At 35.1% G+C, this 16,963-nt stretch overlaps 1 protein-coding gene across 2 annotated transcripts in view; it reads left to right on the top strand.

The window, feature by feature from the left end:
* Positions 1-393: 393 nt before the first annotated feature.
* The window catches only part of LOC100161789 (zinc finger protein castor homolog 1), an 85,354-nt gene continuing 68,784 nt past the window's right edge, over positions 394-16,963 (top strand). For both annotated transcript variants that reach the window (XM_008181549.3, XM_001946525.5), the window contains exon 1: positions 394-1,327. The gene's annotated coding sequence lies outside the window, so the exon portion shown is untranslated. The remainder of the gene's footprint in view (positions 1,328-16,963) is intronic.

Below are 16,963 nucleotides of genomic sequence, written 5' to 3'. Positions count from 1 at the left end.
ATAATAACAATATACATATATATATAGTTATAAGTACTGAAATAATATAACGAATATTCAAACGGCATGGTGGTACTGGTACATGGATGTATAGGTAAATTATATTATAATATAATATGAAGTTACCTTACCTATACACAATAGAGTAAAAACGTTATAATAATATATAATTCGGTTTTATTTTATTTTAGTGTTAAATTTTTTTTTTGGAGGGAAACGCGCGAGACGTGGCCATTGGACTCGAAAATCCGTTCCCCCCGCCCGCGCGGCGGGCCGCGCCCAGACACGGCCGAACGGTTGCGGCGGCGTGCCGGGGGCCGGGTCGGCCGCTCGGGCGCCGTCGCCGCGTCCGCGGTGGGGATACGAAGGGTTTCCTGCTTTTCGAATTTTACGTTTCAGTGTCACCTGGCCACCGCACCGGCACCGGCACCCGACGACAACGACGACGACGACGACTATTACACTATATACGCGGTACGACACACACGCGCCGCGAAAATAATAATAATAAAATTAATAAAAAGGAGGAAAAAAAATTACGCCGCAGCAGCACGCACGCGGGATATACACTCGTCGCTCCGCCGCCACCGCCGCCACCGCCGCCGTCGCAGTCGCAATCGCCGTCGCCGTGGTTGTCCGCTGTCGTCCATCGTCCGTACAGCACTGCACGCGCGCGCGCCCGGCAAGCACACGCGGACCGACCGACCACCCTCTGCCCGCCGCCGGACCGACTACGCATCACGCGGGGGAGAGAAAATTTTTTTTTATGATTTTCTCACCGGAGCAGAAAGAGATTTTCCTCGATTTTTTCTACACGCTGCTATAACGCGATTAATGCGATTTTTATTTGTTTGATTTTTATTTTTTTTTTTATCGTGTCATTTGCTCAAGTATAATAATAATAGTATATATTACAGTGTTTTTATCCGCACCGCCGAACACGCATCCGCGACATGCTAACGCCGCGTACCGTGAGTGCCGATCGCCCCTCGTCGACCGTTTCGCGATTTTTGCCGATTTTCGCCGATTCTTAGTTTTGTATACTTCTATAAATTTTTTTTTTGTGCTTTCCGAGTGAGTGAGTGAGTGACGCGCTCGTTAAAACGCCGGTCATATCGCCGGTATATACGCACCTGTATATATTAATTTTGACATTTACGAACGGTTTTTTTTAGTAATATTTATTTGTTGTTATTTATTTTAATTTTTTCGTTTTTTTTTTGCGGTAAAACCGTATAAAAATTTCACTGTTAAAATTCTCACTATTTGTGCAAGTGTCGTGGACGCAGGACGTGTGCGTGATTGTACACCACGATCGGCTGTTACTGTAAGTAAATCATCATCGTCATAATATTATTTTGTATACACATTAATGTTAATTTAATTTTTTCACTCGAAAAACGTTATCGAAGCAATTTTTTTGTTATCACCACATGCGCATGCATTTTCTACATAAAAATGTCACCAATAAAAGATTGAAAATTTTTATTTACTTTCGTCCCGCGAGACCTAGTCAAGATCTGTTGAAAAATTGAACTTATTATCCCACTCGACGGTTAACGAGCATTTTAAGTCATTGATTTTCTTTTGGATAATTTTAACACGTAATTATGCGTTTTCGTCGATATCGTAGTTTTATTTTTCCTTCACATTTACTATTTTCGCCTCAATCCGTGTTTTGTATAGAGTTATTATATTAATGTATCGAGTAAAAACCGTTTTGCGTTTACAAAACTCGTAATCGTACCTATATATTTCGCAATTATATTAATTCCCAACAATTACAATGTAAAAATACACACTCGCATACCAGCTAATTAATTAATTAAACGATTCACCTATTTATACTTACAAAGTACAGTAAATTTCCTGATACGCGTGAATACAATATTAAGCTAGGTACGTGCGAACATTTACGTCAGTATTTATGGCTTGAAATGTTAGAAAAAGAAAAAAAATAGAAGAATATAATTTCGAAAATAATAATAGATTGAAATTATCGATGCAATTATTTTGGCAATCGCAGTATTCTAGTAATTGTAGGCAATTATAATTATTTGCCATCTGAACATAATTATTATTAAGTGCTGCCTATAATTATTTGCACAACAAGAAAATTCGTTCAATTTCGTGAAATTCAGTCTTATCTGGGTGTGAAGTGGCATCCATAAAAAAAATATGATAAATTCACGTAAGCCTGTAAAAAAAACGAAGAAAAAATTAAGACTAGTTGACCTAAACTAAGTATTACACCTCGTTATCTAATATTTTTTTTTTTTTTAATTTTTTAATTCTTTCCCCTTCCCTCCCTGTTTGATACGATTTTCCATGTAACTAAGTAAAAAGCTTACTTATATCGATTAAAGTTAAAACGCCTGATATTATATTATTATTTTTTATTTTTATCAATTAGGTGTTTTTCTTTAATCTATATAATACACATATTATGCAGGATATTATGCCTACAATACTACATAATAAACATGCATTTTCAATTACTTTATATAATATATATTATATTATTTTATCACCCTTGAAGTGATATTCATGTCATAAACCAATCAAAATCATGAGATTTCGTCACATTTTCTGAGTTCTTATTCCAATTATCTTACATTAGGCTCTTCTATAAAGCCCATACAAACAAGTTCAAGTTCAATGCACTACAAATGAGAAGACTCATTAAGTATATTATGATCATTTAAATTTGAACCAATCTGCCGAGCACTAAATCTTTGTTAATATTTTTTATACAATTATTTATCTTATACAATCATTCTAATTGATAAGACATATTGTTGGATATTCTGATTGTTAATTATTGTGTGGATATTGTGCTAATATATTATAATATGTGTGTTTTATGCAATAATAAATTTTTCATATTTTGGCGACATCGGAAATAGAACACGGCACCTCGGAAATGTTAGCCGACTATGTTTTTTTTCTTTCAATTTCGTAATAGTGCTTACAAATGCATTTAATTCGTGTAGAATTTCAACATTTTTTTTTTTTGGTTTCCGGAAAGAAGTCCGTCTCACCTGTACACAGGAAGCCATTTAAAGTAAACATTCGTGCTACCTGTGCAAAGTGTGTAATTTTTTGTGGCGAATCCACAGAGACATACATGTAGATACCTACGTACGACCGTAAAGACTTGATATTATGTATATTATTATCACAAAATTCCATTCATTTTACATTTTATGTGTTTCACTGTCTTAGAATTTTTATATTAAATAACATTCGCAGAACGTTATTATTTTAAATAAAACTCATCTCAATCTTTATTATTCAAATATTTATAATGATAAAAAATATAATGTATTACAATATATATAGTTGATTTACACGTGGTCATTAAAAATGACAAATTTTATACTCTCGTTTTTGAGCTGCGCATTATCGTTGAGATCCGTCTAATAAAAATCAGTTTTACAGCCTTCACGCATTTCTTTTATACCTCACGTATTCGTATTATTATATATTGTATTATATGCATTTGACTTGCCGTCCAAAATATACTCGCGACGCAGACACCCGTTTATACGTGTAATATAATATAATATATACCCATCATACCCACTGCCGGCTGATAAGTTTTTCGAATAAGAGAAGAGACCCTTCGGACATACTATATGTTTATATCTCATAATAATTTAAAATATAAAATAAATACCTACACATACACATTATAATATAATCGTTTACCCTACAATGATATTTTCACCGGGAGGCGAACCCAAAACTTGAAATAAAAAAAAATCGTCAAATAGGCCCGAACATAAATAATTATTATACAGCCAAATGTTTGATGTCTTTTTGCCGGAGGCCGTGGTCACATGTTTTCTTTATTTTATTTATCTCTATCTGTAAAATAATAATAATACTTATAGTCGTCGAGAAAAAGGTGCAGCTCAGTGAATAAAAAAAAAAGTGGAGCGTCGTGTTCCAGTGTTCGCCGCTATAACATCTTTTACCGCATACTCAAAAATAAAATCGAAAACATATTTTTTCTTCACGTGCGTTTTTTCATTCTTTCTATTTTTCTTGTTTACCAATATTTTCGTCTACACATACACGATCGAACACGTGAAAGGGTATCCGCATACACACGTATGATGTGTAAAGGATACACCACGCCGGATATAGGAGTGTCCGCTACTGTTTGTTTTCTCCGCGTGCGTGTTTGTGTGTACCTATACTCGACGCTCTGTCAAGGTTTCTTAAGACATTAAAGGCGCGAACCGTGCTCACTTCTTATTTTAAGCTAATTACTCAGGTTTTTCATCACGTAAACGTCGCGTACCTTATATTATGCGGATATACGTTGTAATTACTCGTTTTACAATGTGTACACAGACACACGGTAAATTATTATTATTGTAATAAAGGTACGTCTTGACTTTCGATGAAGCCTATTATAGGCTATTATAGTGTTATATTTTAATAATATTCTAATCATAATAATGTGTGTACTGTGTATAATATGTATAACACTTGAAACGTATAAAAATTAACAAAAATAATTAAAGACGTTTTTTGTTTTTTTCCCCCATTAAATATAAAATACAAATAAATTCCATCATCATAAACTGAATAAAACCTAGTATTTTCTTTCATTTCTCATATAATACGTATAGAACACCGTGGCCAGATAATATATTACGCATATCATATTATTTTTATTTGTATTTGTATTTCAGTATTTGTCACCCAATCTATTAATTGCCCAATAAAAGTGTGCACCGCACGACCCGCCACCGCAACCGTCACACATCACGATAATAATATAATATAATGGGCCTTATTACTTTTTGACCGAGTAATTAACTACACATTATAATTTATAGTAATAGTATATTATTCAAAAACTATAAAACTCTCGTACTTTTTTACTACCCGGAATCAATTTTATCGAGTTCTATTATACGTGCTCGAGACATTATAATATTATACTTTATTCCCCGGGAACCGATAAAAAAAATATATGTATAAGAAAAAACATTTTAGAATTCAATTAAAACAACAAAATTGCCATGAGTCGTAAACCGTCAGATATACGCAGCACCACGTCATTATAATAATTCATAACATATTACTTGTGTATCATTATTATCATCATCGATCGTCTTGTATCTAAAAACACAACTAGCTGGATCGACTATTCAATTACTGAGAATTCAATCATTTCGACTGACGCCAAGTGCGAGAATTTGGCAATTTTATTATTCGCTAATACTGTATAATTTGTATAAGACAGCAGTGGAAAATATATATGTTCCGAACATTGGCATCTTGACAACTACGGTTTAGGGTTCTTTTTTAAATTTTTATTATTAATCCTGTAAATTATTTCGAAATATTTATCGTATTACGCATGCTATAAACGATGTACGAGTTTAACGCGTTTGGGTCTTGCAACAATATAAACGGATCACGAAAAAAATGACAAATTGCGTTAATGTTCTTTCGTTTAGCAGATTGCCCAACAGATATTTTTTTCCAATCGGGAAATTGTCATTGTACATAAAAATAAAAACGGTGGTGGTGATAAATCTATTTAATATAGTATACTACATAATATAATATACAATATAGGTACTATATAGACATTAGACATATAAAGTAATACACGGGTGTAACCTATATAAAATACAATAAGTATATTGAATCGTAAATTTATTTATGTCAAATCAATATACCGGATAACGAATAAAATAAGAAAAAACAAACGTACATTACGCCTACGATAAAGCCTATATTATAATATGTATATGTGTATAACCGAGTAATAGGTGTATTCCTCCATACTTATATATTATATTATGTACGTATATATAGGTAACGAAAGCTCGTTTAAAGGTTTGTCATGATAATGTGCATCTATAAATTATTATACGCTGAGGTTTATAGAGGGATTATTAAATATTTATAATATATCTTTCCATGGATACGCGACCTTGGTTTTCGCGGGTGGAATCCGCAATTTGTATCATTCTTATGTATTAAATATTATTATCCTCTATATGCCACGAGTGTGTGCAGTGCACGACTGTGCACGTGGAATTTATATTATATAACAATAGTCCATTTATATTAAAATCAAAATACATATAATGGGTAGGTATATACAAAAAAAAAAAAAGAACGAACAATAAGAATGTGCGGAAAAACAATTTTTCCTGGAATCAAAAGGCTGGGCCTCATATACGCGCATTTCTCTTGGTAGGGAAAAATGCGTATAGGTACTGCAGCAACGTGGAATCCAGTCGACCCAGATGCAGCAGAGACCGGGAGCGGTCGCCACGCGCGTTTGCAATACAAATTTAACCAAAAAACTGTACATTTACGTACGAACTATTGAAATTTATTTATACACTACATTATTATTTTTATTATATTAATGTAGTATTATTAGTTATTTTAATACCAAAACGGATGAAAAACGGACGAGTACAACACAGTGTCCGGATTTATATCGAAATTTGCTGCCGGCCATTTAGGCTTGTATTTTTCCCTCCAACGTTGCAAGCATAATATATAATATATATATACGATATGAATGATATATATATACAAATGAGAGGAATCGGTTTTTTTTTTTGCTAAGTTTTTTTTTTTTACTGTCGACCGGCACGCAATCATCCGACTGAATTGGCCGAATAAATAAATATAAAAATATATAAAAAAAAAAGGCACTAATGTATGAAACGTCGAAAAAGGCGGCTAAGAACAAACAAAGACATAATTCACAAACACACACATACGCTCACTCGCGTATATATATTGTAAACGCGCGCGTGGAAACCATAAACCTTTCTTTTGGCCGAAAAATCTAGCGTGTGCGAGTGTGTGTGTGTCAGTGAGTGTGTTTATCCTGTTACACGGATATTTTTTACTCTGAGCGAGCCGTGGGGGAATTATTATTATTATATTTTATATTTTTTTTAATTAATATTTCCCTCCCCCCTCTTCCCACTATCACCACCGTCTTGTACGCGCATTTCTGCCGACGCGTTATTATTATACACACAGACATCACACACACACGCATACACACGTATATTATATAGACAACGCCGCGGCCATATGGCTCTTCACTCGCGTATTATTATTACACAGAGGCGACCACTTCCCTCCACCCGTCCGCCGCGTACACACAATGGATATTTTCTGTTCTCCGAGTCCGTTTCGTGTACGCCGGACACTATAATATGATATACATAATGTAATAATATTATGATTCCGATCATCGCGCGACTTCGAAGTTATTCGCGATATCTACTGAAATCCAAAAATGTATAGGTATAGGTACATTTTATTACAATCAACGCCCAGCGGTATTATCTACCTATACAATATTATGATATTAAACCGCGGTAGGTACTTACGTATTATAGGTAGATATAATATGGTATTACTGCAGATTTTTTGATCTTTTTTGTTCGCGTGCTACAGATTATATGCCGAACTCTTGGCACGGACCCATGCCAACCCCAAAACCCTGCAGTATAATCCATGTATATTTTTTATCGTAGAAAATGATTACTTATCGTAAATTTATAATTATTAATATATCTGAAACTAATAAACAACAAAAATAATCTTCCAAACTCCGACCACAGCTACACTGTGTGGGCGGAGACTGTTATTCGGACGTGATATTAATATAATACTTCAAAATATGTATTAACAGATCTAATCTGTTGCCCATATCAATAATACGTATAGGTACCCGTAGCATTAAATATAGAGCAAATCCATGTCTAAAGTTTAATATTTCGATAAAGCAACATTTAAAAAGTTTAGTAGGTAATCATCGTACCGCTTATACGTATGCGACTTTAATACTAGTTTTCTTTTTAACAATAATTAATATTTATACATTTTTTCGGGTGACATAGGACTTAGCACAATAATTGCACATCGGGCGGGCGAGAACTGAGGAAATATATTCATTGAGATCAACCTATAGTTGGGCTCACGAACACGTAAAAATAATATCTATAGTCTATCGCGCACGGGCCTTATAAACCCGCGGTGATAAAATCGAGGGAAGAATAAAAACTCCGCGTCGAACGAAACGACGTAAACGTAAAATGATGTGTATAGGTGACACTATAAGTAACGACCCAACAACCGTGTTATAATATTATAGCAAACGCGTACATAATCGGAATCGAATTAGGTAAAAGTTGATGAAAGACATGAAAATGTTTACTGACAAGAGTACAAGACCTATCTGGTGCCTAAGCATGGTGATTAAGAAAACTCGGGAGAGGCAAACTCCGAAATAGTTTTGAAAAAGAAGAGGTAGTGATCATATTTTATGCGACGGGTCCAGATGTGGTTTTTTAAATTGTTTTTCGCGGTATACAATACATGTATTATATTATATTATATTATATTATACGCGCACGTCTACCGAGTTGAGTTTTTTAAAATCCATCTTTAACAGTTTCGCAAACGCATTAGTATTTCGGTTCTTTTTGCAAGCCATTATTTTCCACGAACTCGTCGTCACACCGTGGATCTCCTCGTCCGATGCTGCCACCACCACGCATAACAAAACGAACGTTACGACTTACGACTTTACGATCTCAACGGGTGGCAGCGGGGACGTGCTACAATATTTATTGTTATTATTATTTTGTTCGTTCTCGCCAGCGAAGAAATCGCGTGAAAATTCTACAGATATCGAGAGCCGTATAAACTCGTAGTCATATATAATTTGCTTTTTGCAGCATTATAATATGTACATACATTTTTACATCTATATATAACCCTAAATATACATACATGATATGGGCGTCTTGCGTGGCATACAATTTCATCTGGCGGCGAGATATTATCATTGTAGATCATATTATTATTATTTGGATGTACACTGCTGGGGTTTGATCGACGATGACAGTTCTCGGCGAAAAATCTTCGATACCAAAAATGTTTTTTTAACCGTCTCGTCATCGCGGGCTTCTTTTGCGGCGGTATAGGTGAGTGAGGAGGGTTTTGATGAGCGGGTGGCGGTGGTGGTGGCCGGAACGCGCATAATGCGCGTTTAAGGAGAGAACACGCATAATGTCCGTTGAACTCACAAACAAACGTAATGTAATAATGCCGGTTCCGTCTGTCGGCGGCGGCGATAGATATAGATGCAGATTGTGCGCGGCTGCGAAAACCGGTACGGTGTACGACGACGAACGGCGGGTACACGCCTGGAATGGGAGCAGTTCGGATTAGCATACGATACACTTATATATGAGTGCGCGTACACACACTACAACACACGCACTCAGAGATATACATATATACATGTGAATTAATACTGTTTTATTATGCGCTTTTAAAACCGGGTTTTATGTATATGTATACCAATACCGCGACAAGATTATACTATTATTTCGTATTTTTTTAATTTTTTTTTTTTTTTTTTTTTTTTGTTCTCATAGCCAACTGCGCGATATAGAAATAAATAAATAAATAGTATTAATATAATAATAATAATACGATATAGAGGAGAGCGAGCGAAACGGGTGCAGGGGAAGGTATAGGACGAGAGAAAAAAAACGGGAAAAATTGTAATAATCGTTCGCGTATATAATGTACGCTCATTTATATATATATATATAGTATATTGTATATATTATGCCGGTCGTACATCAATTATTATATTATTACATGCAACCATTGTTGTATGCGCTTTTTATTGCAATACTGTAGTACGTTTTGTCCAAGTATAAACGTCTGTGTGCGAATGCCTATGTGTGTGTGTGTGTGTGTGTGTGTGTATCATAGCCGGATCTATACAAACAAAACCGACCACCCCCAAATCGGTTTTTTTAACAAAATTAATTTCCGTTTAAATTAAAATTTTTTCCAGACATATAAACAAATTATACATAAATACACACACACACGAACACACACACAAATACAAAACACGCTGTGAGTCCCTGTCCTTCGTCCCTGACTTTTTCCTAGTACTCGACCGCCATAAAAAAAAAATAAAAAAAATAAATAAATAAAACTGAGGAAAAACTTTTTCGGATCAATACTGAAAAGCAGTTTAAACACACAACAAAGACTGCAACATTTCTTTTTTTTCTTTTTTTTTCATTTCTTTTTCCCAGCAGACGAATACATTACCGTCTGCAAAAAACCGATAACGTCGAGACTTTTACGACATTTGCCCGTGTAAAAGTACAGTTTTATCGTCAAAACTTATGGAAACCCGAAAATGATTGCGTTGCAATCGTATGTATATTGTATATGTATACATATATATATATATAAATAATATATAGGTATACCTACCGGTGGTGGCATAGAAGGGGTTGGAAGGGTGAGAGTCAAGGGGTAGGAGAGACCAATGTTACACGACGAAGAATGAGGCGGCGTGGTGGCGGTGATATACATAAGGAATTGATTTCAATGCAGTTTTTGCGTATCACGGGTTCACCCCGAAAACGAGGACGACTGACCCACATATTAATATCATACATTAGCCGTGTCTCGAGTGGTTTTTTTATTTTTCGTTTCGAAAACCAGTTCAATCTCGTCAAAACGATTATTTTATCAGAAAAATCCAGGCAATCCGCTGGCCGGTTATACTAGACCAGTTTTCATGTAATCATGATAGATAGACGTATGTGTTTTCCGTTTTAATATTATTATTATTTATTATTATATATTTTTTTTAAAGTAAAAACCGTAAAACGCCCCGAGGTTGAATTCAAATCGGATACACTGTAATTTCGCCAATTTTTTCCTACTTTTTAATCGTGCTGATATTATACCTACCTACCAATATAACGTTATTATATATTTATACGCAGTGTATCTATATAGATACACCGTGTGCAGCACGTCGTTATTTTATGCAAACGTTGCGGTCGCCCGTTTCGCGGTGGTGTTCAAACCGCTCATCAGTCTAGCGTGCTCCGGTTGTCAGAAGCGTTCTGACCACAAACGAAAATACCGACTGAAACCGCGCGGTCTATAAACAATATACATACCTGTACAGTATATTACAACCAGTAGAAGATATGTCGGTAATATTTTAAAATCACTCATTTTCTCTTTTTCTTTCCTGTCGATCCCGCCCACGTTTTTCCTTTTTCCAATTATAGCATTATTTTTTATGCGCCCGTTTCTGGGCTATTCCACCTGTAAATGTAAAGTGTAGGTTTTAAAAAAAAAAATATGTTATGTCGTTTGAACATGATTTTCACTTTTTGTCACACCACTATGATAAAGCTGCAGTGGCGTGGACCGAAAACGGCGTGCCGGCCGGTCGCGCACAAAAGGAGCAATTAACGTATAATTAATATTGTTTCACGCTGAGAACCACTTGATCGACGCGCGCGCATACCATAATAATATTATATATAGGTACCCTCACCTCTATATCTATACATAATATTATATATATATATATATATGTTTATGTATACGGTCTCGAGAACAAAAAGATTGTACGGTTTTGTGTGATGTGATTATTATCTCTCTGGAGCTATTGTAAAAGCGCCAAGAATACTGATCGTTTCATATATATACCCACAATAAATATTATATGGTAAAAGAAAGAAAAAAATAATACTCGCGTTCGTCTCATATATATTTTATATATATGCCGTACATGGGTACACGGCCGCGCCTATAAAACGTGTTAATGGATGTATAATATTATTTCACCCACCTCCCCCTCCCACAAACCCAGCATACGCAGCCACCGCCGTCGTCGTCATAATCCCAAAAGGTTAAAAACGCAATGACGGCTGTTTTCGTTATGACGCGCAATGATTATGTTATATTTATAATAATTTTTTTATATCAATAATGTATACACCAGACACCAGTAGAGCCGGCGTGGGTATACCGCAACAGACGGACTAAGAGATGGACACAGATAGAGAGAGAGAGAGAGAGAGAGAGAGAGAGAAAGAGAGAATCGCATTAGATACACATCACACCCTATATATTCCTATATATATTATGATATGTAAAATGTAAATTATCATTCATCATTATCGTGGTACGAGGACTTAGGGGACGTCGCGCGTCGTAGTCGACGATGAAAACTCACACGACACCATATGACGATAAAATAACAAAAAAATAAAAATGCAGAGTAGTAAAAATATCGAAAGAAATAATCAAGAGGCAGTCTCTGGCACTTTACACTTTACTGTTTGTTGTTTTATGTGCCGCCGGACAAAAGCGTATTGTAGGACTTAAGTATTATAATAATATAGTGTGTGCGCGAGTGAGTGTGCAGTGTGTCTGTGATGTGTGTAACGGCGATAAAACGCCTTTGACGTTTTTACAACATGAATAATGCGTAATAACCGTTTCGACAATAATAATCCATGTTTGTCGTGACATAATATTATTAGCCAAAACAGCGACAGGTTTCCAATAAGGTACCTTTATTTATTATGTAATTTAAGTACCACATAATAGCTAGGCAAAACATCCTAGCCGAATTTCGGGTAAACGCGTGGGTTTTACTTTCTGCTGATCGAATCCTATCGATAACTTCATTTAACGTTCAGGCACAACATTATAATATTATAATATACATTAATAATTTTATTAATATTAAAATATATTATTAAATTATTAAATAAGTAAACAAGTGGAAGACGGACGTAACGAGTTAGTACATACCTGGTGTTAATTTACTTAATTTAAATAAAAATATAGCATTTTCGTTGCCAGTGATTATTTTTCATGAGCAGAAAGTTACAGGAACCATTGCGAAAACCCGGTAACCTATCCCTTTGTCGTATCGCCGTAAATCCGTTTGTACCTACCTGCCGTTCGACCGTACCGTATACCCGGTAACCGCGGTAGCCTGGCACAGCTATACAGCAATAAACGAACGTACGATATTATAATATTTTATTTATAATAATGTAGGTACATAACACTGTAAGATAATAACAAGAGAGGACAAGAAAAAACTAGTCGTGTGCGCACGCAATCGACCACGTGGACGAGAGGAGCTAGACGGCCGCGGCGTAAACGGACCGTGAATGAATCAACCGGTTCTCTCGGCGGTTACGCTTCTCGCACCCTCGGCCCCGCGCATCGAGACGGTCGATCGGTCCGCGGCCGCAGCCCTCGTCGGGCACGTGACATCGGAAGCGCGCGCGCGCCCACCGGTTCGGACCGCGGCCCCCGCAACCACCGAATGACTGTTATCTGTCGCGTGTTATGGGCCGACGAGACGTTAATGCATGCGAGACGAATAAAATAATATTATTATATTATGTTGATTTATCCCGCGTGATGATCAGCAACAGACTTTTCCGAGCGAATATCCATAATAATGATAATAATAATAAAAATTATTGCGTTTTCTACTATACGACGGGGACCACCGACGATGAGCCGAGAATTGCGTTTTCGTGTTTTATATCCTTTGAATTTATTATTATTTTATTTTCCCGGCACCGATCACGAGGACTTTATATATGTATATGTATAGTTCTACATTAAGCATTATCTATTATGACGCTATGCGTGATGCGTACCTACACTTAGTAGTTAGTATGATATTACCCCCCACTTAAACCACACACACACACTAATCAGCTCAGTTTACCAATTTATATTCTAAGTTTTCTATCAATAATTAATATTATTTATATTAGCCTTGTTCTTGAATTTCATCTTCCAATAACTAAAAAAAAAAACAAATTCTAAAGAAACCAAAATTCATAGAATATACATTATAATACTAAACCCTCCATAGGCATATTGTAATGTTTGATAATTCGAGTGGAAAACTCTGAGATTATACAGCACTTAAACACTGTATGACCAGGGATATTATATTATGTTTTAATTTATTTTACGTGTATACTAATTTATCGTACATCAGCCCAACCTTTTTAAACGTGTATCTGAACATATGAGTTTCGTTACACGGCCGTTGTGGTGTAACTCAATAGTTTATAGCTTGTCAATTAGGGGAAGAGGGGATTAGGGAGATTGTTCTTTTTTTGAATCCACCTACCTATTTAATAGTGTTGTCTTTTATATTGAATGTGTTGTGGTGTATTATTGCTTCTAAAAATTCTGATTGATTCATTATGGTACAATATCGTGTATATATATTTTATGGTATAATTATAGATACCTATATAATATACATGTACCTAGTATTGCTATAGTAATTACGAACACATAAATATTATATACATGCACTTACAAGTTGCAAGCTTATGTATCGCAGTCATAGCCCTTAGGTACTACATGCGCAAAACCGATGCAGTATAGCTCTTATATACTTCTATAATACCTACGTCGAAAAACTATACATACGTATACGTGTCCAAAGCGTTGGCGCTCGAACATAGCAGACTGCAGTATAATATTATACGGACTATAATATAATATGTGTAGACACCTGCTGCTGCTGCTGCAGCGGATTCGAATTATTAATACCGAATCACACGTTTATGTGTACAATGTACATATATAATATATTATCGAGTTTAACGATATATATTATATATAGAGTATTCTCTATTATATTATGAGTATAAATATTATACGGGTCTGGGCGTGCTAAAATATATATATAACATATTATTGTGTATTATTATGAGGTCACGTTCTCGTCCGTATATTATGTATTATATATAATATAGATATATAATATATCATACATAATATGCATAATATATTATCATATAAACGAACGAAAAAAAAATATAGAACGATATTTCGATATGATCAATGACAATAAAATATAATAACTTTTATCGGTAGTGTGTATACCTCTGTCTAGATTAATATAACCTTTCGAGACACCGAGTCTGCAATGTAATTTAGCGGCAGCTATATTATAAACAGCATTTAGTTCGATTTTTTACTGACGTTCGGTAGATATTATATACGTAATTTGCAGTGTGAGTACGCCGCGGTCAACGCCTATTTAATACACATGTAAAAATTGTAATTGTACCTACCTACCTAATAATGCACGTTAGGGCTTATACGATTATACATAGTAACGCACGCGTTGGTTTTTCGCGCACCTGCAATAGGATAAAATAGGATAGACACGCCTCCGAATAGATATAGATTGATACGTATAAGTTGGCTGAAAATCAAAAAAATAGAAATCGATAAAATACCGATATTTTTTTTAGTTTGTACGCATTTTGAGTTGTAAATAACGACGCGTGGAATACATCAAGTATAGGTAATATACTATATAGGTACATACAGTATATATTAATTATATACAGCCATACGGGTATATAATACAGGTGAAATTGTGTATTTTGAAGGCCGTTCCCAATTCCCATACCGAAGTAAACACATTTTTTGCCAAAAAACTCATGTTAACAGTAATTACACGTATTTTCATTTAAATTATTAATACAATATTTCCAGACCCCCAGGGAGTTGGCAATTTTAGATTTCGGCATTCCGACGCGACCTCCACGCCGCCGCATATTATAATAATATTATATGCCAACCGGTCCGATCAATCAGCGGCTTGTCACGTTTTCTCGAGTAAACCGAAAAACGAACTCTCGCGAGTTTTGCGACTCGTTGGATATACACATAATATTATAATATGCATACTAATAATATAATCAAACTACGTTGCATAATTATTATTATTTTGTATTCTAATTTCTAACTACGCTTAACGACGCTGGACATATACTTTTGAACTTTCTTATTAATGCTCTATTGATTTAACAGTCAATCTATTTATTAGTGTTATTATTATTACTATGTATATCTGTTATTGGGTTTCACGTGTCTGAGAACGAGTGCGCGATTTCTTGTTGAAAACAATTTAACAGCTGTTTGTATGGGAAAAAAAGGAGTGTTTTAATAACTATAAATAATATTATAATTTGTAATATTTTCAACCGATAATTGTTTCAACTGCGATGGTATACTTTTACATATACCTACTTTAAAATACATATAATTTCACATAGATATTCCGCTATATAATAATTATTTTTCATGCATAATTACTATCATTCAAACGATTTAATATCAGACGCAGAAAAATATACAATTTTAGGCGATGGTAAAAATGGGAGTAGTAATATAATTTATATATTATACTGTACTCACGCGGGTATTAGGTACCTACAAGATTTCATTGCGCGCGCGGTCTGGTTAAAACGTGTACCCGTCAATAAGTAAAATCCGTGTGTTCTTTTAATATTTTTGTCTTAAAAGATGTTTTATACACATATACACATATATATGTATACATCCATATCTATATATTATATATAAATAGGGTCGGATGCTGCGCCGCATTCATTATCGCAGATTACACGAAAATATTGTAAATACCCAACAAAAGAATCGTGCATTTACATATTCACCGAGCATCGTCGGTTATTAAATAAATCTTATTAACATAACAAATGTGTTACATCCTTTCACTTTTGATAGGTTACGCACACACATATACGAAAAAAAGGTTCATTCATTCATTGAAAAATAAAGTAGGTAGGTATACCTATATAAATATTATATAATATGTTATAATATTTTATTACCGTTTTATTTTTCGTCCGTTTCCCATCGTGAGATAATAATATTATAGTTATCGCACATCGTCTGGACCTTGATGTCATTCTATCCACATCTCACCCGTCGTTCAAACGAAGAGTCGTATTTTTTTTTTCCTGTCCGGCCTCTGCGCAGCGTGCTTAACGTATTAATAATATCACCGTTCGCGATCGGCAGAGGGGGCGGCGGCGACATCGACGGAGGGAACAGACATCACTTTTCGCGCTTTCAAAAAAACTTGTTCTAAGCACGTCATTCCGCAGTGCGCACTCTATATTATACACACTGTATAGCGTAAGTATGAAGTGACTTTAAAGATAGAGGTACCCACACCACTACACGTGATGTATATAAAAACGAAATTCAACTGTGGGCGCGCGCGCGAGCGTTTTAC

The sequence above is a fragment of the Acyrthosiphon pisum genome, chromosome A1, assembly GCF_005508785.2.
Source record: "Acyrthosiphon pisum isolate AL4f chromosome A1, pea_aphid_22Mar2018_4r6ur, whole genome shotgun sequence".
Classification (NCBI taxonomy): domain Eukaryota; kingdom Metazoa; phylum Arthropoda; class Insecta; order Hemiptera; family Aphididae; genus Acyrthosiphon; species Acyrthosiphon pisum.
Note: the sequence above shows the minus strand (reverse complement) of the source record. Positions and strands in the feature narration are given on the sequence as shown.